The sequence below is a fragment of the Meriones unguiculatus genome, chromosome 6, assembly GCF_030254825.1.
Source record: "Meriones unguiculatus strain TT.TT164.6M chromosome 6, Bangor_MerUng_6.1, whole genome shotgun sequence".
Taxonomy (NCBI): Eukaryota; Metazoa; Chordata; class Mammalia; order Rodentia; family Muridae; genus Meriones; species Meriones unguiculatus.
The window spans coordinates 53,197,961-53,223,863 of NC_083354.1; positions in this window are offsets into that span (position 1 = coordinate 53,197,961).

A 25,903-nucleotide genomic window follows, 5' to 3' on the forward strand; every position below is an offset into this window, starting at 1 on the left:
TCCAAAACACGAAGAAATGCTCAGCTGCATTTTTTATCAGAGAACTCAACAACGAAAATTTAAAACACCATGTCTTATTCACCGGTTTCAGCAGCTCAGCCACTGGTCCCCTGCCTTTCAATGAAACACAAAAAGATAGCATCACAAAATACCCATTCATTGTCCGAAATTAAGCAATGACAATCTAGTTCAGTCTCTCCAGGGAGAGTAAACAGAGCTATCACCTCTGGAGTCATTGTGGCAGAAGGGAGTGGCAGGAAGTCTCATACTTGGACATTTATCTGGAAGACATTTTGACACAAGCCCAAGGACACCGAGAAAGCAGCACGGCCTTCCACCACTGTGCTGTTTGCGATAACCAGAAAACAACCTAGCATTCCTTCCCTTTGTCTGGAAAAATAATTGTGGCATTTACCCATAATGGAACGATATCCTGGAAGAAGGGGGAAAATGGATTCGATTTTTTTTTTTTTTTTTTTTGGTTCAGCAACATGGATAAATCTATAAAACAGACTGAGTAGGAAAAATAAACCACAAAATGAGGTCTATAACACAGAAACGTTTTGTGTAAATTAAAACGCACACCACAGTCTATATTTTTAGGACAGACTTTATCTGAATAAACATGTGGAAAGGTGGCCTGGAAGAACGCACATAAAACATACTAAAATGAGCTTCCATGGGATGAGTTATATGGGGCAGGCTTAGTAAATACAGGTGAATATTAAAATAAAATATTAGAATGAAAAGGGTCCTCACGCCAAGGATAACAATGACCCCTAAGATAAAGCATGCAATCAGATAAATGAAGGCCCTTGTGCCTGAAAAATAATTATCAAATTGAAATGAGATTTCGCCCAAAGACAGGTAGGAACACTGCTGTAGGTCAAACCGTGGCTACACGCTGTCAAGGTCTATAGGCTAGCTGATTTCTTAAGTGCTTCTCACAACAGGACATGCATAGTCTTGTTTCTTTGAATGTGCTCATGGTGAGGTTTTGTATCTCGAACACAGAACCAAAAGGACTTTTGCCATCCGGCCAGCTCAGAATTCTATCTCACTCAGCCCCTAATATAAAGACTCTGCATCTGAGAGAGGAGGAAAGGCCTGCCCTAGAGGAGTCCTGGAGGCCATCCTGTCCTGTGTCTGCAGTGGCTATGGTAAGGAGGTGCTCTAGACAAAGGACTCACTACTTGTTTTCATCAGTTTGATTTTCCTTTCCATGATCTAGAAGCCAAGCGCATTGTTGACATCCTGTCTCCAAAGTACTAAAGATAATTGGCAGATTGGGAGGTGGAAGCAACTCAGGACATGGAAACCATCTTCGTCATTGTTTGTATGGCATGTCACCTCATCTCAAATCCATGCACCTTCTGTGCTTTTCTGTGAAATGGGGCACCAAAGAAGGAGCCCCTTTTTCATTTCCCTTGGTTTCCGTCTCTCCCTAGTACTTGTGACTGGATGTGAAAGCTTTGATATGGTCACAATTTGCCCGGGGCCTCTGAGATCCTCACTAGCCTTTGTGCTTTCATCTTCCTCCAGTTGACTTGGTTGAGGGATAAACCTAGGGCTTGCGCCTCATCTGTCACTGGTCCACAAGCCCCTGAGACAAAAAGAGTCAACAGCATGCCCTAACTCAGTGGCAGACAACGAAGTGGAACCTTTGGGTGCTCCTGTCCGTGAAAAGCCCAGAGAGAATGACTGATCTGCTGGCCACAGCTGTCACCTGCCTGGCACCCTTGCTGGCACTCTGCTGCCACCACATCCCTTTATGGTTGTGATTTCTCTACTCTAACTTTTGTAATAAGCCCATCACCAGAGGCCTCAATTACTCTCCGGACACCCATCCCTACTGCACCCACTGCCATCACATCCTTTGACTGTCCTCTTGCTCTTCTCCTAAGAGGCAATGGCTTAGTGATGTCAGACTTACCTGAGTCCATCTATATTCTCTTATAGTAGCTGTGATAATAGAAAGGGGCTTAATTCTTCTGTAGCAAGGATGCCAAAAAATCTGAAGCTACCTCTGCAGTCACCTTGAGCTCCCTTTCCTTTATGGAGGCCCCAGTTCCCCTCTAATCTCCAAGCAGCTAGGCTGAACCAAGTCTCGGGTGTCACCTGAAGCAAAGCTTTCTAGAAAAAGTCTTTTGTAGACAAAGTGGAGGGAAAGTAATCCCAAAAGAATGGACCCCAAATAGAAGGACAGGGTTTTAGAACACCAGGAACAGTTCCTCTATTTAACCTGCCACCCAGGCCTTTCCCAAGAGAAACGATGTCCGGGGAGGAATTTCTTGACTTTTCCACCCAAGCACATGCAACACAAGAAAGAGGGGAAGAGAAATTAAACTGGGGTGGGAGGGCTCATAGCTCTGGACCAGCTAAGATACCAGTATCCGTGGCTTCTTACTTCCTTCTTGATCACTGAAGTTTGCAAGCTAGAAGACTCCGCACCATCGGAAATGGCCATTGCCTTTCGGCACACAATCCTTCCAAAGAGGATTACATCATGTGAATTTAATTTTCAAGAATGAAACAAAGGATAAATAATTCAACCCAGTATTTTTTTTTTACTCCTCAATATCTCACGGAAAAAAAGTCCTAAAAGCACGAGTCCAGTTCACAAAGTGTTTGCTACACATCTCCACTCAATGACTGCCTAAATACTTGCTCTAGCTGGAAGTGAGACCCTGTTTCCCTGGGGACTCCTGTACTTGGTGGCTTCATCTTGCCTCTATTCTTTCCTCTGCTGCCTTGCTATGAAGTCTTTGGACCAGGCCTCTCTACATCTGTCACTACCAGTTCACTGCCCTGGCACAGCATTGCCGTTACATATTTGCCCTAGAATATAGTCAAAAATCATGATGAATATATTTTAAGATTAATAACCTTATTTGCCTTCATGGAAATGTGAAAATCTTTTGAAGAATCACTTAGTTGGCCCAAGTTTGTTAATAAGATATTTGTGCCGAGGTCCCTTCCCACCTATCCCCCCACTCCCCCACCCCCCCACCCCTGCTGAAAGTTTTGCTACGCAAGCAGAGGCATGCTGGTATCTCTGAAGCAATGGGTGTTTCCGATAGAATTACAGCAATGAAGGTGGCGTCTCTCCCACAGAAACCGCTAGCAAGAAGCTTGCTCGGTATTTCAGTCTTTCACCCTCTCTTTGCTCAGGTCAGCCAATCAGATTCAGAGGGAATGTAAGTCACCACAAAACAATAATGTTTCTTCCCTGTCTGATGGCTGACTTGACATTTCATTGGCAGCCTTCAGAACACTTCACACCTCTCTGAAAAAAAAAAATGTTGAAAGCAATTTGTAGTTTCTCGACACATATAATAAATAGATTTTCAAAACGATATCTCTCAAGATTGTCAGGAGTATACAGACCGAATGGGACACCATTTCTCCTCTGTTGGTTTCCCTGGAAAGATATCCCTAAATAATTATAAAGACTATAAGGATTGAGGTAGTACTTCATATCATTTCCCCCAAAAAATATGTCCCAGCAATGACAGTATCCTGAAATCTCATTATTTCATTCAGTCTGGTTTTATAGCTAGAAGTTCCAATCTGGTTGGACAGACTAGGCATGTTCTCTGAAACTTTTGACTCCCACTATCTGTCTGTGATCGTGGTGGTGATGTGCCCCCATTTCCCTCCAAAAACAACCGCTGCTCTGTGGTTCGTGTACACTAGGGTAAGCCAGTGCTCAGATGTTAAGCTGAACGTCTAACTTGAGGACATTCTGTGTATCTCATTCTCCTGGCAACAGTGACTGTCCTAGACACGGCCACACAAAAGAACCAGAGACAACAGGATTCGGGAACATGCTAAAGCTCCCAATTTCATCCTGAGTTTCATCCTGAAGGAGGACAGTGGAAGCTTATTGCTGCTCTCATGTGACCATGTGCAACCTGGGATGGTAGCCAAAAAGCAATGGAGGAAAAATTGCCTTGAGACTAGGGTCAGATGGAAGGGGAGGAGGACCTCCCCTATCAGTGGACTGGGAAAGGGGCATGGGTGAGGAGGAGGAAGGGAGGATGAGGTTGGGAGGGGAGGACAGAGGGGCTACAGCTGGGATGCAAAGTGAATAAACTGTAATTAATAAAAAGAAATACATTTAAAAAAAGAGATAATACTAGCCAAGCCTTAGATTCAGCTGTGCCAAAAACCCTGGGCTGACTGAACTGTGTTAGTCAGGGTTCTCTAGAGGCAGGACTCATTTAAGACTCCGTAGTTTCTGGGAGCAGCTTTCCTCATCCATTTTACTTAAGCACTTTTTCATTATTTTATTTTTTATTAGCTCATTCATTATCAGGTAGGTTTCTTTCTTTATTACACCCTTAGCTTTCACTAATCTCCCCGCTCCATCTCATCTTCTCCACCATGTCCCTACTTCATCTCTTCACTTAACCCTTTTCCCTACAGTATTCTATCTTTCATTATTTCAAAGGTATTACATAGATGTAGATCTTGAGTCCTGCCCTAGAGAATACGCTGGAGAAGTGCCCACTGATACAATAATGGCAAATCAGTAATGGGGGTTCTGTTCTCTGATCTGATTTGAGGCCTATTCCATGAGGAAAGTCACAAGCATCCAAGGTGGGGATGCCATAGGCCATAGTGAGGAAGCTGCTATTTTGCTAAACAGACAGGGAGTAACCACCACATTGTTGCCTAAATGATTACGCTGATGAACTTGCTTTTTACAGTGATCAGTAGTAACTGCAGAAACCCATATGTGGGTCAAAGTGCTGGAAATAAAAGACTGTTGAATGCTCTATATTACCTCCTCCAGGACTAGAGAAAATGGGGAAGAAAGATGTTAGAGTCAGTGGAAGGAGAGAACTGAGGTAGAATGCTGCCTTTCAAACAAGTTTAATCACACAGCAATCGAAATTATCCATATTAGACCCATGCAAGGCTCTTCTCCACTTTTTCATCTAAGCTGTTTAGTGTGTCTGGTTTTATGTTGAGGTCTTTGATCCACTTGGACTTTAGTTTTGTGCAGGGTGATAAGTATGGATCTATTTGCATTTTTCTACAGGTGGACTTCCAGTTAGACCAGCACCATTTGTTGAAGATGCTGCCTTTTTTTTCCATTGAATGGTTTTGGCATCTTTGTCAAAAATCAGGTGTCCATAAGTGTGTGGATTTATGTCAGGGTCTTCTATTCGATTCCATTGATCCACCCTTCTGTTTCTATGCCAGTACCAGGCAGTTTTTAGTATTGTTGCTCTATAGTACAGCTTGAGATCAGGGATGGAGATACCTCCTGAAGATCTTTTACTGTAAAGAATTATTTTAGAAATTCTGGGTTTCTTGTTGTTCCATATGAAGGTGAGAATTTTTCTTTCAAGGTCTGCAAAGAACTATGTTGGTAATTTGATGGGAATTGCATTGAATCTGTAGATTTCTTTTGGTAAAATGGCCATTTTTACTATGTTAATCCTGCCAAGCTATGAGCATGGGAAATCTTTCCATCTTCTGACATCTTCTTCTAATTCTTTCTTCAGAGACTGGAAATTCTTTTCATACAAGTCTTTGACTTGCTTGGTTAGGTTCACACCAACATACTTTATGTCCTTTGTGGCTATTGTGAAGGGTGTTGTTTCCCTAATTTCTTTCTCGGCCCTTTTGTCTTTTGTATACAGGAAGGCTACTGATTTTTTTGAGTTAATTTTGTATCCAGCCACTTTGCTGAAGGTGTTAATCAGCTGTAGGATTTCTCTGGTAGAATTTTTGGGGTCACTCAGGTATACTATCATATCATCTGCAAATAGTGATACTTTGACTTCTTCCTTTCCAATTTGCATCCCCTTGATTCTCCTTCAATTGTCTTATTGCTCTAGCAAGGACTTCAAGAACAATGTTAAAGATATGGAGAGAGTAGGCAGCCTTGCCTTGTCCTTGATTTCAGGGGGAATGATTTAAGTTTCTCTCCATTGAGTTTGATATTGGCTATAGGCTTGCTGTATATTGCCTTTATGAACTCATTGGCACAAGAGACAACTTCCTGAACAGAATACCAACAGCACAGGCTCTAAGAGCAACAATCAATAAATGGGACCTCATGAAACTGAAAAGCTTCTGTAAAGTAAAGGACACTGTCGTCAGAATAAAACGACAGCCTACAGATTGGAAAAGGATCTTCACCAACCCTACATCTGACAGAGGACTAATATCCAGTATACATAAAGAACTAAAGAAGTTAAACAGCAAAAAAAAATCAAGTAATCCAATTTTTAAAAAATGGAGTACAGAGCTAAACAGAGAATTCTCAATAGAGGAATATCGAATGGCAGAGAAACACTTAAAGAAATGCTCAACCTCATTAGCCATCAGGGAAATGCAAATCAAAATGACCCTAAGATTTCACCTTACACCTGTCAGAATGGCTAAGATCAAAAACTCAAGAGACAACACATGCTGGAGAGGTTGTGGAGAAAGGGGAACCCTCCTCCACTGCTGGTGGGAATGTAAACTTGTACAACCACTCTGGAAAGCAATCTGGCGCTCTCTCAGACAACTAGGATTAGCGCTTCCTCAAGATCCAGCTGTACCACTCCTAGGCATATACCCAAAAAAGTCTCAAGTACACAATAAGGACATTTGCTCAACCATGTTTATAGCAGCCTTTTTTGTAACAGCCAGAAGCTGGAAACAGCCCAGATGCCCCTCAGTGGAGGAATGGATGCATAAATTGTGGTATATCTACACAATGGAATATTACTCAGCAATAAAAAAAACAAGGAAATCATGAAATTTGCAGGTAAATGGTGGGATCTGGAAAAGATCATCCTGAGTGAGCTATCCCAGAAGCAGAAAGATGCACATGGTATATACTCACTCATATAGACATATAATATAGAATAAACCTACTAAAATCTGTATACCCAAAGAAACTAATCAGGAGGGAGGACTCTTGCTAAAATGCTCAATTCCTACCCAGAAAGGCAAAGAGGATGGACATCAAAAGAAGGAGAAAAGAGGGAACAAGTCAGGAGCCTGACACAGAGGACCTCCGAAAGGCTCTGCCCTCCAGACTATCAATGCAGATGCTGAGACTTAAGGGCAACCTTTGGGCAGAGTGCATGGAATCTTATGAAAGAAGTGGGGAAACAGTAAGATCTGGAGAGGACAGGAACTCCACAAGGAGAGCAACAGAACCAAAAAATCTGAGCACAGGGGTCTTTCCTGAGACTGATACTCCAACCAAGGACTATGCATGGAGATAACCTAGGACCCCTGCACTGATGTAGCCCATGGCAGTTCAGTATCCAAGTGGGTTCCATTGTAATAGGAACAGGGACTGTCTCTGACATGAACTGATTGGCCTGCTCTTTAATTACCTCCCCCTGAGGGGGAAGCAGCATTACCAGGCCACAGAAGAAGACAATGCAGCCACTCCTGATGAGACCTAATTGACTAGGATCAGAAGGAAATTAAAGAAGACCTCCCCTATCAGTGGACTTGGGGAGGGGCATGCATGTGGAGGGTGGAGGAAGGGAGAAATTGGGACCAGAAGAGGGAGAGAACCACAGGGGGGATACAAAGTGAATAAAGTATAATTAATAAAGAATTAAAAAAAAGAAAGACCCATGCAAGATTGGACCTGTCAACATGACTGCTATGAGAGCAAAGATAGAGAAGAACCTTTAAGGCTCCCTCATCAGAACTTTTGTGCAGATAATGAGCCACCCCCTCCATGAGCATCTATAAGTATTTAATGGTCAGTGGGAGAGGAAGGTATTTTCTTTAGTGCTATAGCCACTGCTAAAGAACCCATGCTATGATAAATAACACCCCAGCACAGGCCCCTATGAACAATTCTTAGGATGCTCATTGGGGCATCAAAATAAATAAACAAACAAATATAGGCATGAAAGTAAGAGGAGTAGGTAGGAAGAGGATAAGGTTCAATGGGAGTGTCAGGGGAACTGTAGAAGGAAATGTGATAAAAATTGAGGGAAATGTGATAAAAAATACATTATCTGTATGTATGAAGGTGCCCTAATGGAATCCATTATTATGTGTAATAAACAGATGCTAATAAAATGGTTAAGGTATATTGCTAGCAATCTATGCTCAAGTAATTTTCTTTTATCCAGTTTTACCTATACATTCACATACTCCTTTTGTATACATTTGTTTCTTGTGGTTTTGTAAGCACTATAACAAACTTATTCAGGGCAAGGGGGTATTTTGAATTTGTGTCATATTCAAGGGTTCACTCTCAAACTTGTAAAACTTACCAAGAAGAAGGATGAGAAGAAGGAGAAGGAGGAGGAGAAAAGAGAAAGGATGGGGTCTTGGGGGTTCTACCTGGAATAGATAGAAACATAGGGCTTCATTGGAGTGTGGTGAAGTCAAGGACTGCAAGCACAAACAATGCAAACAAGACCCAGGGCAGATAAGTAAACACACCACTTCTCCTTCCCCCGAACATAATTTCTAACCTGGAACAGACGTTTGGGTGGAGAAAGTCAGCGACTGTGATGTCGCTAGTAGACAGAACTGAAGTCTGGGTCAAAGGCATCGCATGGAGGGTGGAAACAGTCACTCGACAGTGATAATGGCTGCAAACCATGGAGCTATTACAATCACACACCAGTAGGAACCAAATAGCGTCGACATTTGTAAACTCACAGAACATGCAAAGAGACAAAACCGTACAAAAGTAACAAAAGGCTTTAATGGACCTTTTTAGCTCTCTGACAGAGAAAGCATAAGAAAATAAGAAAGCAAAACAAGGGAACAATACATGAAAATTGTGTCTTTCTAGGTTGCTATGGTGCATTTACAAAATTACCGTCTTTTAAACATAAATCCCAAGAAGCTGTTATAGTACAAACCTCATTCTAAGCTGCAGCATAATAAAGTGATAAGTAACAAATACAAAAATGAAGAAAAGCCTTTAGAAACGGGGGAGGGGGCACAGGAATCACTGTTAATTAACTATTGAATCAAAAATAATAGATACACTGTAACTGTTAACTATCTAAAAACCAAAGCAGTAACATTGTAAGTTAGAACCAGGGAACATTAAAAAATATAAAGTTTTACTAAAGCATGCAACATAGAAACCTAAAAGGAAGAGAAAATAATTTAAAATATTCACAGAAAATAAAAACAAAAAAATAATAATCCACAAATAATAGAATTAAATATTTTAATTTTTAAAAATTTTAAGTAATGGAGTTAAGTATGTTATGAACAGATTCTTTGGATAAAAGACCACAATAATTAATAGTTAACATTAATTAACCTAATCAAGGATAAAAGAGGGGAGCTACAGAATTAGAAAATTAGTAATTAATTTTAAAAAAAGTGCTGAGAAAATCTAAACACAAACAGAACATTTGCCCAGAAATATGTTAGGTACTTTGAAAATGTTAATAAAATTTTTGTGAGTTTTTTTTCAAATAAAAATATGAAATACAAAACTAGCAAGAGGGAGATGCCAGGATAGAAACTAAGAATTTGTCTATAGAGGAGTTCCCCTTAGCATTACCTACTTACCCAAAATACTATGACCTAGCAGTTTTAGATATAAATATAGCAAATATTTGGGGTAAGGATAAGTCTAACATATTTTTTAAAACCTTCCCAAGGAAGACACAAGGCTAATGTCCTCACCACTAGATGAATGAAGTCCTGACCGTAACTGAAGGAGAGCGGTGAGATGGAAGGAATCATAGTGGAAACTGGAAAATGCAATCTGCTTTTGTCTCGTGCTCACACGTGTTCTCCAACGATGCTGGGTCGTGTGCCTGCTTTGTCAACTTCACACAGACCAAAATCACCTGGGAAGAGACTCTCAACTGAAGAATTGTCTAGATCAGATTCTCCTGTGAGCGTGGCTGTGAGTGGACAATGAGCAAAATACCAAACTGGCCATAATCAGGAAACGCCCAGCTTCAACCATTCATACAGAAATGAAGTTACCAAGTGAGTAGTCAAGGTTTGCAAGAAGATAGAAAACAAGGAACAAACTTAGCCAGAATAATTAGGTGAAAAAGTAAGCAGAGCAGAAATTTAAAAATAAAATAAAAATAGAAATCAAGAAAATAGAAAACACAAAATCAACAAAACCAAGTGACTTTTTTTTTTTGAGTCAGGGTCTGACTGTGTAGTTCTGGCTATCCTCGAACTTTCTGTGTAGTCCAAGCTAACCTCAAATTCACAGAGAGAGCCTGCCTCTACTTCTCAAGTTCTCGGTTGAAGGACGGAACCACCATACCCGGAGTCCAAGTTGTTTTGTTAAAACATTAAGAAACCCAGCTAGTGAATTTAGGTATGCCCTGGTTACTCGCATGCCTTGCTGGGTGCCTGTGCCCATTGATGCCCCTCACGCTATGACTCTCTTCAGACAGAAAAGGGATCTTGGAATTACAGCCGCCATTGTTACTGCCATCTCATTGGCGGCTGTTGGAGCTACCACCGCGGCATTAGCTATGAGTCATACTGTGCAGACTGCTCAGACCCTGAATAATCTTTTAGCCAATGTAGCTCATGCCTTAGATGTACAAAAAGGAATTAATGGTCAACTAAAAGGAGGCTTGATGGTGTTCAATCAGAGGATTAACCTCGTGCAGGAACAAATTGATACCCTATGGCAAATCGCTCAACTTGGCTGTCAATGGAAGTATGCTGGACTTTGTGTCACTAGCATACAATATGAGAATTTTTCCTGTGCTGCAAATCTGTCTAAACAATTGTCTAGCTATATTTTAGGTAATTGGACTAGAGAATTCGATACTACAATGGAGCAGCTGAGAGTGGCCATTGTCACGGTAAATTCTACCAGAGTGGACGCAGGATTATCATCATGGATTGCTGCAGCCATGAATCATCTGAAGGAATGGGCGGGCATGGGAGCTTTAGCAGGCCTTCTGGTGTTGGTCTCCTTGGTTTGCCTGTGGTGTATATGCAAGATTAGAGTCTCACAACAGCGTAATGCAGCCATGACTATTCAGGCCTTTACAGCCATTGAAGCAGGACAGTCTCCCCAAGCATGGTTGGCTACCATAAAAGCTAAAATGTTACGCTCAGGATGCGAGGCTAAGCACTGCACTCAGGGTCAGCCGCTTTGGACCCAGAGAAGAGCATGTCTGATTGCATGCGGGTTGATGCCCCAGGTCCCGCCTCTGAGAAAAAGGTATCAGATGGGTCTGATGCTCTTTGGGTGGATGACACCTAAATGAACATCGGTACAAAGTCCCAATTTATTTCTAATATCAGAGATCAGACCACTTCTCTTGCCTGATGCGTCCAAAACAAAAAGGGGGAACTGTAGAGAGCTGCGTAATGCCGCGCCTTAAAGATGGAGCTGGTTTCCGCCTTCCACCTTCCCGATGGTGAGTGCTCTCTGTCACAAACAACTCCACATTTGGCTAAGGCTGAGGATCTGGCTTGCTTCCATGTATGTGGACCTATCTGCATTGCCCACGTGGCATGCTGGGGTTGGCTACCCAGAGGCTATTTAAGCTGTGGGCTGGCTTTCCCCAGGGTCAGATGATTGTTCAAGGTTCCTGAATAAACTGCATTGAAAACAAAACAAAACAAAAAAAATACTGTTCCATAAAAAAAAAGTGAGTTCACGTGCCATAATTTTATAGAAATGTCAATTTTATTTCTTTTTCTCTTCTGTAAGTATATTTTCTTTTTTTCATAAAAAAACCATGTGCTTCTTGGGTTACAAACACATTTTTAAAATTAATAAATATGCAAAATTTGACAATATATAAAAATTAAAAGAAAGAAAGAAACCCAAAGCTCTCTGCTAACACAGAATAAGAAAACTCTGTGAAAAAAGAAAGAAAGAGAGAGAGAGAGAGAGAGAGAGAGAGAAGAAAGAAAGAAAGAAAGAAAGAAAGAAAGAAAGAAAGAAAACACTGTGCTTTCAGCATCACAGATCAAAGCAGGACTGTTTTTACAGATCTTACAAGTACTCAAAAGAACTATGATAATTTCCTTTGAAAACACAATGTATTACAACCAGACAAGACTTAATAAAAACTATGAACAGCTCCATGACAAATAATTTATATTTTTTTAATCCTGCAAAGAAAATTCAAAGAACGGATGAGCTCACTGACAAATTAAGAAAACTAAAACATATCATTTGAATATCTCAATGGGAACAGGAATTTTTCTTGACAAAATGTAACATCCATTTTAATATTACAAGTAGGAGATGGAAGGAAATTATAAAGGTAATATGCAGTAAGCATGGCAAAAATGTTCACTGTCACCATCTTTATTCATGCTGGAAGTCCAATGTGATGAAGCAGAAATAAGCCTATACATTTATAAAAATTACAATGTAAGGAGTAAAATATTTATGCACAAATGACCAGCATACAAAATCCTAAGATGTCTGCAATTAAATTACAATGATCAATAAATATATTTAAGATCATAGTATACAGGTTCAATATATAAAAATCAAGTGTAGCAATAAGTAATCAGAAATTTTAAAATATTACAATACTGTCAATGTGTTTTAGAAATATTTTAACGAATAATGTGAAATAGCACTGTGATGTTAATAGATCTGTATTTTAATACAGAGAATAATGGGGATCCAGGAAAAACAGAGGCTGAGTGGTAGTAAATCATGAAAACACGGATTAGTTAACACTAAAACACAGAGATGACATGGCAAGCAGAAGGTTTTGGCTTTGTGAAACTTTCAGTGCTGCCTACTGGATTACAGCATCTATACGGACAAAATGGGTTGCAAGCCTACTGAAGAATTAACTGTATCGCTGCACTTGCTTAGAGCAGGCAGGAGGAAGTCAGGTGAGCCCTCGTAGGAAGATAGCACCTCTTGTCAGTTCCTAAGTCTCCTTGGATATATTCACAGTATAAGCCTCTCCACAAAGGTCACCCATAAAGACCTTGTGGCCACTTATGAGGGCTGCTTTTCACCTGGAGGAAGACAGGTGACGGTTGGAGGCTATTGGATATTAGCTCTAAATAGAGGCTGAGACCTTAATCACTGTTCTGCACACTTAATACTTAAGCTCATGGAAAGACACTGATGGTTTGGGTTTGACAATATTTCACAGTATGCCCAGCAGGCCTACTGATTCACTTTGTTGTTAATCCACATTTCTTTAATGTACAGACATGCTCAGAACCTATGAGCATCCAGCTTTCGAGTTCCTGGACTATAGATTGGTGATTATTATGGCAAAAGGAAGCAAGTGCAGCTCCTGGCACCTCCTCTCAGTACCAGAATAGCCAATCCACAATAAACATTTCATCCCATCAAGCATCATAAAAATTGGGGATTTCAAGAAAACACAAATGCAAGGATAATAACTCCTAGTACAATTTTATTAACTCCTTGAGAATTTTATATTTTACATAAAATTTTGTGTTTTGATAGTGTTTACCCCTAAGTCTTTCTGAATGTATCCTCTACCCCTTCCCAGCTTTGGGTCCTCTTTTGTTTCATAGCCCATTGAGTCAGAGCTGTGATGCCAATATACGCACGGGTGTGGGGCCATACTCCTCAGCTAGGAGTTATCAGAAGCCTCTGACCCCTCCAGAAGGATGTTTTGATTGTCTTGGTTTTGTGTGGGTCTAGTGAAGCAACCACACTGTTATGAGTTCTGGAGGGCAGTGGTCTTCTAGTGCGTGGAGCACTCTGTTTCCCCATGGTCCTCCCTGACTTCGGCCTTTTGCACTCCATCTTCTGTGATGGTCTTTGAACTTCGCTGGGAGAGGCTGTGATATAGAGGTCCTACTTACGGCTAAGCAAAGAGTAATAAATTTTATCGCCACACGCACTTAGTACATTTATTTGGCCTGCCCCCCAAAAAAAGATAAATAGGTCTTAGATAATAAAGAATAATTATTTATTGTTCAAATTTGAGGACCTAACTATGGTATACTTGTAATGGAAAAAAAATATTACTGCCTTTGGTACTTGGCAGATGATTGCCTCCCGCTTGCCTGCCTTCCTTTCTCCTACCTGTTTTCCCTCACCCCCTTTCAGAAGTCATTTGCTCTCATGTTGATGACAGCAATATGCCTCATTGTCTTGACTCAAAGATATGGTAACCCTTTTGCTTGTCACAATCTAACTACTAGGACTTAACCATCTTGACATTCTGCAAAGTATTATACTAATGCATTATATAAATGCCATTCATGCCAGCCAAGCATGCTCTGATTCATATGATGGTAAATAGAAAATAAACACCACAAAACCCAGAAACTAATTGAAACTGCATTTTCTGAGGACCTACGGGTCTAAGGCTTTGTTAGGATATGCCCTCCCAAATAAAAATTCTGTCCTTTACAATGCCTATTACAAAGAAAGAGGTCCCAGGTTTAAGAAAACCTTACGAATCCACAGGCAATATAGACTGTTTCATTTGCTGTCCTAAGTGATCTACTGAGTTTCTCTCATAACCTCCATTTTCATGTGTCAGAAGAAAGCACACAAGGCTTTTTTAAAAATCAAGTCTCATAACATGAAAGATAATGTACCACAGTCTCCAGTGTACACGAGGCAAACTAGGAACACTAAATGAAGCCTCTGACAGTCTGACATGTAAAGGTTCTCATATTTCAACAGTAAAAAGTTATTCTTTTTAGTTTTTACTTTATTTTTATTAATTACAGTTTATTCACTTTGTATCCCAGCTGGAGCCCCCTCCCAATCTCACCCTCCCTCCCTCTTCTTCTCCTATGCCCCTCCCCCAGTCCACTGATAGGGGAGATTCTCCTTCCATCTGTCCCTAGTCTATCAGGTCTCATCAGGACTGGCTTCATTGTCTTCTTCTGTGGCCTGGTAAGGCTGCTTCCCATCAGGTGGAAGTGATCAAGGAGACAGCCCATGAGTTCATGTCAGAGACAGTACCTGTTCCTAATACTGGGGAAGCCTCTTGGACACTGAGCTGCCATGGACTACATCTGTGCAGGGGTTCTAGGTTATCTCCATGCATGGACTTTGGTTGGAGTATCCATCTCACAAAAGACCCCTGTGCCCAGACTTTTTGGTTCTTTTGCTCTCCCTTTTGAGCTGCTGTCTCCTCCAAGTCTTTCTATCTCCCCCTTCTTTCATAAGATTCCCTGCACGCTGCCCAAAGTTTGACTATGAGTCTCAACATATGTTTTGAGACGCTGCTGGGTTGAGTCTTTCAGAGGCCCTCTGTGGTAGGCTCCTGTCCTGTTCCCTGTTTTCTCCCTCTTCTGATGTCCATCCTGTTTGTCTTTCTGAATGAAGATTGAACATCTTACGCAGGGTCCTCCTTCTTGCTTAGCTTCTTTAGGTGTACAGATTTTAGTATGTTTATCCTATATTATATGTCTAATATCTACTTATAAGTGAAGTATATACTATGTGTGTCTTTCTGCTTCTGGGATACCTCACTCAGGATGATCTTCTTTAGTTCCCACCATTTGCCTGCAAATTTCATGATTTCCTTGTTTTTCATTGCTGAGTAGTATTGCATGGTGTAAATGTACCACAATTTCTGTATCCACTCCTCAGTTGAGGGACATTTGGGTTGTTTCCAGCTTCTGGCTATTACGAATAAAAATGCTAGAAACATAGTTGAGCAAATGCCCTTGTTGTATACTTGAGCATCTTTTGAATATATGCCTAGGAGTGGTATAGCTGGATCTTAGGGTGGCACTATTCCTAATTGTCTGAGAAAGCACCAGATTGATTTCCAAAGTGGTTGTTCAAGTTTACATTCCTACCAGGAATGTAAATGGAGGAGGGTTCTTCTTTCCCCACATCCTCTCCAGCATGTGTTGTCACTTGAGTTTTTGATGTTAGCCATTCTGATGGGTGTAAGGTGAAATCTCAGGAAATAATTATTCTTTATTCTATAAGACACATTTATCTTTTTTTTTTTTGGTAGGCCAGATAAACGTACTCAATGTGTGTAGCAACAAAAATTATTACTCCTTGCCTAGCCATAAATGTGGGATCTCTTTATCAGAGCCTCTCCTTCCAAAGTTTAAGGAATTTAAAGAATAAACAAAAAGGAGATGTTAGGGTTATGAACAACTGCTTACTCTATACAGTTAACAATAAAGATGTTTAAGAAAAATTTGGCTTGCAGTGTGGGAGAGACTGATTCCCTATAAAACACCAAATGATCACATCACACAGGAGCAATTGCTTATGAACTTGGTAATATCTGATCTTCAAAGCCACAAGGCTAGGGATCTGTAGCAGCCCGATCATAGAGAAGCAGTTATCGATACATAAGGCCTTTCTCAGGTTCGATGGGCACACACATTGCATGAGCAGGCAGCTCTAAAACTCCTACATCAACTTCCTCCATCCCATCTTCAGCAGACTGAAAGAGCTTCACACCTAGGTGCAATTTGCAGGTGCTACTATGTAACATACTGGTACCAGCCAAAGTAGAGTACTGCATGGTCCTAACCCAAGCCAGAAGTACCCCAAAAGACAGAATGAGGGGAGACTCTATGCCAGTACAGTATATTTTTCTTTTAATTTGGCTGGGTAAGACTCCCAGAAAATCGGATTCATAGTCACTGGACAATTGTTTGGCTAGAAAAATTAGAAGGGAAAATAGTTGTGAGCAGAAAAATGTGGAGGGAACTTATGTGAATTGTCCTCCTGACATGGGCAGAGATTATAACTATGTGTGTCCTGTGTGATGGTTCACCCAAGGGGGACAATAAGCAATATCAACCAACCTCTTTTTCAAGCCACTGAGGATGTTATGAAATGTTTTCTGAATGTAGTGACAGGGATGGAGGGTGTACATGAGCTTAAAAATGATCAACCTTCATTAAGCTTCGGGTGCCTCCCACCACAGCTCAGTGTACGCTGCCCACAGCAGGGTTCAAGAGCCAGCTGGGGACCATTCCTGAAAAAGCATCTCGTCATATTGTAGCAGACTGACTATGTGACTCCCTCTGTTACACAGGAGTAATGACCTGCCCTCACTGAACTCAAGACTTCTACTGCATATAAATTAGCCTATGCTTCCCACACCCACCTGTGGCTTTAGAGAATCCTTATTCACTGGCCTGTTGTTCCTCTATTTGTTCTGACAAAATAGCCCATTTTGTCATCAAAGAAATACACGGCTTGTCCTCATGGAATCCCAGCTGTTCTTATGATGTCTCCAACCCCTAGACAGATAAGATCACAGAACAGTGTGCTGAAGACGCATTAAAGAACCAGTAGCTGACCTGGAGAAGACAGGAGCTCCACAAGGAGAGCAACAGAAACAAATTATCTGGGCACAGGGGTCTTTTGTGAGCCTGATACTCCAACCAAGGACCATTCATGGATATAACCTAGAACCCCTGCTCAGATGTAGCCCATGGCAGCTCAGTGTCCAAGTGGGTTCCTTAGTAAGGGAAACAGGGACTGTCTCTGGCATGAACTCAGTGGCTGGCTCTTTGACTGCCTCCCCTTCATGGGGGTACAGCCTTGCAAGGCCACAGAGGAGAACAATGCAGCCAGTTCTGATGAGACTAAATAAGTTAAGGTCAGATGGAAGGGGAGGAGGACCTCCCCTATCCGTGGACTTGGAGAGGGGCATAGGAGGAGATGAGGAAGAGAGGGTGGGACTGGGAGGGGAGGATGGAGGGGACTAGAACTGGGATACAAAGTAAATAAACTGTAATTAATATAAAAAATAAAAATTCAATTAAAAGAAAGAGCCAGTCAGTACAGTATCCAGCAGCGTGTGCTCTTGTACCCCTATCCAGCATCTGGTATGTCTTCCCCTACAACTGCCGTACGTGGGTCTAGAAATCAAATAAAGGCCAGTTGCCTTCTTATCTTCTCTATTAGGTATTATGGTAACCTCAATAAAGAGTGAGGAGTTTGTACTTGTGTCCCTGTACTTCCAGGCCCTACTGTCCGAGAAAGTCCAAGAGATGGCCACACCAAACTCTGCACTCCACTGACCCAACCAGACAAATAGCGAATGGCTTGCCTGGGAGGCTCAACCCCAGCTCTCACGGGAAGCCTGGATCACTGCAGAGAGTCTCCGTGTGTGGAACATTTTCTGCCCAGTGGAGTCAGGCCTGAGAGCTGGCAAGGGCACAGATTATTTAAGCTAGCAACAGTGACCAGCTATCGTCAAGCAAGCTCAGAACTGTTACACCTGTGGCTGGCTAGTAAGGCTGATGCCCCCTTTCATGTAATTAGCGCAAGAGAAACCTGTGATTTTTGAGAGCAGCTTGAGGCTAATATAAAACAAATAAGTTGTTTACTTGATGCAGCAAGAAACTACTAATTTTCCTGTGTGCTTCTAAAAGCTTTTTATTGCAAATAAAGCATTGAGTATGTCATGGGGGAAAACTGTGGTTCACCAATTGGGATTATTAACACTCCCCATATTGGTTGGCTAATAAAAATAAGTTAAAAGTATTTCACAAGAAGAAAACAATATTTTCAAGTGCCCAAGGGACCGTTTCTTTGGGGTTTGCCACATACCGTCTCAGGAGCTTCCCACTAGCTAGAGCCCCTCCAGAGCTGAACTGAAAAGGAACTCCCTGGACAAAAAGCTCCTGCTGACAGGGAGATGCAAAGAGATTTGAAGAAGCATAGACAGGAAGCATCACTGCATCACTGACGCCTAAGGCCGATGCCCCTTTCCTGGGGTGCAGTCTCTCACTTGGAGGCGTTCTCAATCCAACTGTCCCTCTTGTCGGTTCTTGCCCAGCTACCCACAAACACGCTAATCACTCACGAGATCCAACAGTGTGGCAAACGAGCGGTCGGCTGTAGTCTGGAAACATGGGCTCCATCCGACACTTTGATGACAGGGACTGCCGTACTTGGCTTCCTTTTACCATAGGCTTATTGTGTCTGAAGAGTGGTTTCTAGAAAACCGTAATAGTTATTTTAGTCAAATGCAAGACATTGCTTGAGGATTCACTAGCAATGCATTTATATGTAAAAATGGCCCATAAAGCAGGTACCCTTATCATCATGCTCCCTATTTCACAGATGGGCTCACAGCAACTTTAGAAAATTAAGCGATTCATGCAGTGCCGCATAGCTACTTAGTAACCACATGGAAACTTAAGCCAGCAGTATCCAAACCATACCAAGCCTCCCCAAGCTTGTAGTATACTGATGCCTCTGGTCCGAGCTTGGCACCTAGAGTCAGTGCTCTGTAATAGTGTAGATCACTATTAATCAGAACTTAGAAAAAACCAGGCACTGACTTAGATGCTGTACAGCTGTATCCCACTTAACTCCCACAAATCTACAATGAAGGGAACACTGTTGTAAATTGTTTTGGCTCTCATTTTACTGAGGTGGGGAAGGAGGAGTGAGGCAGCATGAAATTACACACTTGCTCAAGGTAAAACACACCTAGAAGAGAGAAGCAAGGTTCTCTAGATTCAATTCCAATCCTACACATGATTTCTTCGGCCTTCACCAAATTGCTCTGTGTTTCAGGTCCCCATAGGACCTGCCTTACTTAAAGTGCAATGTTTCATGGATCAAAAAGATGGAATATCTAGCAAGAGAAGTGCGGTATTGCAGTCAATGGTGACTACAAAGAAATACTGCTACAAGCCACAGTGCAATAGTGTGCCTTGGGTAATTCTCCAAAGAGAAGGCGTATTGTGTTAGTTTATCATTTTGAATACATCCTCGTCAAGCTATTTACCTGTCAGTCTGTATCTGTGGGGACTGATTTTCTAACATCAGATAAATGAGCAATTAGAGAGTTTAACGGCCTCTTGAATGTGAGGAAGCTTGTAAAGCCGAGCTCTCAGGGATGGTAAATGTCACATGGAATGTCTTCAGCACTCACTTCCCATCACCCTTCATTTCCACAGCTGTATAAAGGCTCCCTTTCATCTAACTCTGAGGACACCTGGGAGAGGCAGGCACCTGGAACACAGGCCACCTGGATTCTCTGCCCAGCTCTGCTGGGGTGACCTTGCTGAAGCCCTCATGCTCTCAGTTACTCTGCCAAGACATAAGAATCTCAGAACTAGGTTGTCTCTGAGAGCCTCTAACATTCTGTGGCTGTGTGTAGCTATGACTTTGACCATAGGTAGCTTCATCCTTTGGTTTCCTAGGTGGGATCCTTAACCCAGGGTAAGTCTAGCTCAATTAGCAAGAATCAATGTCATCGTCATCATTACCCAGTAAGGCTGAAATGTCTATGCAGCGACAGCAGGAGAAATGAGATTCACAGCTTTACCATTAGAGGTTCATGGCTTAGTTTTAGGTTTCAAATATCTTGGGTAGGATGAATTATTTTTTAATAAATTTTATTATTTAAAAAGTTGCAAATAAAAACTAAATAGGAGACATTATTTAAGGCACTTTTAATCCTATAAGTCAAGTATTTGGTTACTTTCTCATCATGGCAGTCGAACACCTAAGGAAAAGCAACTTAAGAAGAAAGGTTTGTTTGGGTTCAGAGTCCAGGGGATAGAGAAGATCACAGTGGGAAGGACCTGGCAAGAGGGGCAGCTCACAGCTGTGACACCAGGAACATCTCTTGGCTGATGAAGAAGCAGAGACAGGCCTCCTCCCCACTCCCACCCCCTACTTTTATTAAATCTAGAACCTCAGCCCATGGGATGGTGCTACCACATTCAAAGTGAGTCTTTCCTTTCCAGTTAAACCTTCTAGAAACACCCTCAAAGATACACCCAGACACATGCTCTCCAGGTGTTTCCAAAGCCAGAAATGTTGCCCACAAAGAGAAACCATTGTACTCCCTATGTATAGAAGCCTATACATAAACCTCTCTATACAAACTGTGAATAGGAATTTCCTTGTGTTAGCCGGGTAATGGTGTAGGGGGATGAGCATAGATATCTAAGAGTTCTTCCATATAGCATCTCCTTTGCCCTTACGTAGTCCCCAAGACAAAAACCTCTGAAGCCCCAGGTTCTTCAGACAGTCATTCAGCATCTATCACTTGAGAAGAGAGTCAACAGCAGAACAGAAGAAAACCATACTCCAAGCAGACAACATGGGGAAGAACTCTGGCAACTGGAGGAATGGGGGAGACACGGACACAGCAGGAGCAAATGAAAAGCACACCTAGAAAGAAGCAGGGATCATGTCACAGCACGGACTTTCAGTAAGATGAGCTGGTGACATCAGCACTGAGGAACTCTGTGGCCATCCGTCCTAATGACTGGCAGCCCATGTTTTCTACAAGCTTTAAACTCAGTTCAGAGACTTGGTTTTGAAGAGAGACTCCACCTGCGTGTCAAGCAAACTGTTGAGGCATTCAGCTCAGCCGTTCCAGAGCACTGCAACCAGGAGCCATCTTGCCAAGGGAGCAGTTCTTAGGGAATAAACTGCTCTGGGAAGCAGAAAACAGGAATGGTGACAATTCAGGGTCCCCATGGGCACTGCGCCTTGCATTGGCTAGATGGATGAGGCCAAACAAAACAGCCATAGCTGCAAGGAGTCACTGGTTTGAGTCCAATGAAAAGTTTAAGCAGAAGACCATGGGATGTGATGGAGAATGGAAGGCAGTGAGGTCAGAGAGGTTTGTGGAAATTGCCAGTTCTGAGACTACCAAGATCAACAGTGGCAAACATCCCAACTGCCCAAGGCAGAACTGGGCAACTTGTTTGACTATTCCATACACTCTGGGGCATCGCTAATACGTATGCACTATGGCTTGGACACCTGAGAGATTCTCTGGTCACAGATGAGAGACCTCCAGCCTAGATGAACTCACAACTGGCACACCGAAGCTTGAGGCAGGGAAGGTTTTGCTGCAGCTGAGACATTAATAATACCACTGGAATTCACAGGATGCGAGCATCTCCAGTGATAGGCACACGAATTTAAGGAACTATCTCCAATGCTAGCATCTTATCCACAGGAACTTTTGATCCATTTTTCTTATTAATTTCTTTTATTTTACAATTTATTGTTTATATTTTTAGCATTGGTTTTTCTTTTCCTTTTATTTTTAATTGTGTGTGTGTGTGTTGTTCACGTGGGCATACATGCATAAATATGCGAATGCATGTTGGGTGTTAATCCATATGGTTTTTTTTTAACTTTTTAATTTATTATTTTGGGGGATACAGAGATGGCTCGGCAATTGAGAGAACTTGCTAATCTGGCAGAGGACCCAAGTTCGGTTCCCAGCACTTACACAGTGGCTTAAAACCTTCTGTAACTGTAGTTCCAGGGGATCCAATGCCCTATTCTCGCCTCTACAGACACCAGGCATAACACATACTTACATACAGGGAGAAAAAATTCATACACATGAAATAAATCATTTTTAAATGTACTATTTGTGTCTGTGTCAATTACTTTTCATTGCTGTGATAAAACATCATGACCAAAAGCTTCTTAGGAAGGAAAGGTTTATTTTTGGATTATGGTTCCAGAAGGAAAGTCTGCAACGGTGAGGACAACAAAGCAGCAAATGGCCAGAGCAGGAAGCTGAGAAATAACCTCAAACACAAAGCAGGGAGAGTAAACTAGAAGGGAGGCAAGGCTGAAACCCTTCAAACCCTTCAAAGCCCAGCCCCAGGGACATACTTCCCCCAGCAAAGCTCCATCTCCTGAAGATTCCACAACCTCCCCAAACACTGACACCAACCGAAGATCAAGTGCTCGGTGTCTGAGCCTGTGGGAAACATTTGTATTCAGACCACCACACTCCAAAAGTCTGGAAGCCTAGGTGTGATTCCTGGAACCCACATAAAGGTAGAAGGAGAGATCTGCTCCAAAGTTGTTCTCCTTCACATCCATGCCTACACACATACACACATCAAACACACATGTGCAAACATACACGCACACTAGTATTTGAATGAGCCATGCCCGTCCAAGCTCAGAAAAGATAAATATTGTATGTTTTCCACCATATGCAAAATGTATAATCAATTATATGCATACAGAATCTGAGAGGGGAGGAAGAACATAGGGAGAGGAAAGGAAGGTGATAGGATACATGTAATATGAAAACAGACATGAGGACTGTTTGAAAGGAAAACAAACCCAGCCAGATGGGGAGCACACAACTTTGGAAAGAGCATCAAGGGAGGAGAACAAACCAGAAGAAAGTATAGCGATAGGATGTAGGAACATGGTCAAATGAATAACCCATGGTGCCTTGGGGAACTGTGAGGAGAGGCTCTAGGGAAAAAGGCACAGGGCCTTCTACCTCAGGTACATTTTATTCCCCGAATTATGCCTGGACATGATTTTGCACTTCCGATCATTCTTCTGACCATGTTCCAGTATCTCTCCCTTTTTTTATTTTTAAAGCTGGGGTATTGTTCATCATTCTTTTAAACGTGTTCTGACAATACACATGTGTCATTATTTTGAATACTAAACACTAATTAATCAATTATTAGGAAGCAAGGAGCTTGGACCAAATGCTTCCCTGGAGCCTCATAGGGGGCATGACCCAGACACCACCTTGACCTGAGGCCTCTGGTCCATGTATAAATTCGTTTCTTTTTAGCTTATGCAGAATTATGAGGAACATATTTTTATTTAAGCCACCCAATAGGCCAAAGAGTAGTAGCCAAAGAAGAAAAATCTTTCCCTAGCTTCTTAATGTCTGTTATCCTTTTCCTCTTTGTAATGCCTATTTTGTTCACAAATGTATACAACAGCATGATGGCTTGAGTGAAAATGGCCCCCATTGGCTCATAAGAACTGGCACTATTAGGAGGCATGACCTTATTGGAGTAGATGCGGCCTTGTTGGACAAAGTGTGTCAAGCGATGGGGGCTGGAGGGTGGAGGGACTTTGATGTTTCGGAAGCTCAACCTGGGCCCAGTGGTTCATTCTTTCTTCCTGCTGCCAGAGGATCCAGATGCTGAGCTCTCCGCCCCTCTCCAGTCCCACGTCTGCCTTTGTGCCTCCATGCTTACTGCCATGATGATAACAGACTAAACCTCTGGACTCTAAGACAGCCCCGATTAATTTTTTTCACTTGTAAGAGTGGCTGAGTGCGGATGTCTCTTCATGGCAATACAAATCCTAACTAATGCAAATAGTAAGAACTAAAACTTGTAGGTGGTGTCTATGGCTAGATTATCTTGACTGAGATTGTTGTACTAAAATGAAAATGTATCTGTGCTTTTAGTCATTTCTAAAGGGATGATCAAACCTGTAACAGTAAGGAAAACAGAACACTGAGCCAACATACCAATTCCCAGTTTCAGTGTTTATAAGTGCATGGCTAATCCTTTTTAATTCCATACCCATTTCTCCACAGTGTAGATTATTTTAGAGAAATACAAATTGCTTTACCATTTCATCTGTGATTTCATCTGTCTCTACCTCTAAAACTTGAAAGTGCACTTAAAATAAACACAATACGAAGAACAGACTGAGTGAGCATCCTTAATCCAAAACCTCAGCACTCTGACATGCTCTATAATTCAAAAAGGTTTCCGACACCACAAGTAGAAATTCGTACATCATAAAACATTGTTCTGTGCACAAAAATGCCAAAATACTGAATGAAATTACCATCAGCCTCTGTGCAGAAGGTATATATGAAATAAGTCAGTTTGGGTTTTAGGCTTGGTTTGCCCACAGGATATATACCTACCTACCTACATACATACATACCTACCTACATACATACATACATACATACAAGCATTCTGGGCAAAGAATATGTATCCTATATATTACAGCTAAACATCAATAATCACTTTGTATTATATAACCTTCAGTCAATTTCACATTTTCCTCCGCCAAGTCATCATTTTTACAGGCTGTTCAAATCAGTGTCCAAATACAGTTCATGACTGCGCTTGGCTGATAGGCATCCCTCACCTTTTAGCTTTCTATTAGTTATAAATCCTCATCTCTCCGCTTATCTGTTCTTAATCACTCTCTCTTCTCTTCCTCTCCTCTCTGGTCATTGTCTTTATTGAAGAAATTGGCTCATTTGTCTCACAGAGTTTCCATAGTCTAGATGTTGGAAATAGTATCATGGTATCATTTAGCATAATCCTTGATCCTTGACAGTTAGTTTTAGGAGCTAGAACTCTGATCATATTTAGGTTTAAATTTTCTGCAGGAATACCGGAAGTCATGCTGTGAGCTCCCGTCAGAGGTACAGAGCATCAAGTTGTCTCCCTCTGGCACTATTAGCAGTCACAGATGATTAAGGCCTAGATTCATCTTTTCATTAGAAGCTGCAACCAGGGTGATATCTTAATTCTGCCCTCCTTCCTTTATTAGCTGGAGTAGTTCCATTAACAACAACAACAAAAAAAATCCCCTTTATCAGATCATTCATTATCCTAAGGCACAGCATACATGAGAAAGTCTGGATAAACTACCCCATCCATTTCTTTACCAGGTTTTAAAATGATGAGTGAGCTTCCTAGTATCCTTTAAGTAAGGGTGGTCGGCATTTTTGTTTACCTGAAGTTATCTGCATGAATTCTTGGCTTCTAAAATGTGACTAAATAGTTAACAGAGCACATTCTCTTTCTCTGTGGAAAAAATGACCTTGGGTTAACTATCCAGCTCCGTTCCCCTGGAGACTAATAAAGGTGGACAGTCAGCTGCTACCTGGCAACATTGCTCATGATGAAAATGACCTCAGATAATAAGCTACGCTTGGTCTGGGAGGGCAGTGAATAAATGAAAAAACTAGTGGGAGTCCACAGTTAGAGCTGTGAATGCAGGTCGTGTCCTGTACGGGGACTACTAGAAGCTAGTCTCACAGAACAAAATGAAGGTTCTGGGTCGTATTGGCTGGTGGACTCTGAACCAGGTGCTCCCATACCTGTTTTATTCATCCAGGTTCCACAAGGAACAGAATGAGACGCACATTTGCACAAAAGTGGTTTACTGGGGACTAGATTTGGGAACTATTTAGTTACTTTTTCTGCTGTGATAAGATAGCATGACCAAAAGCAACTGAGGAAAGAGAGTTTCTTT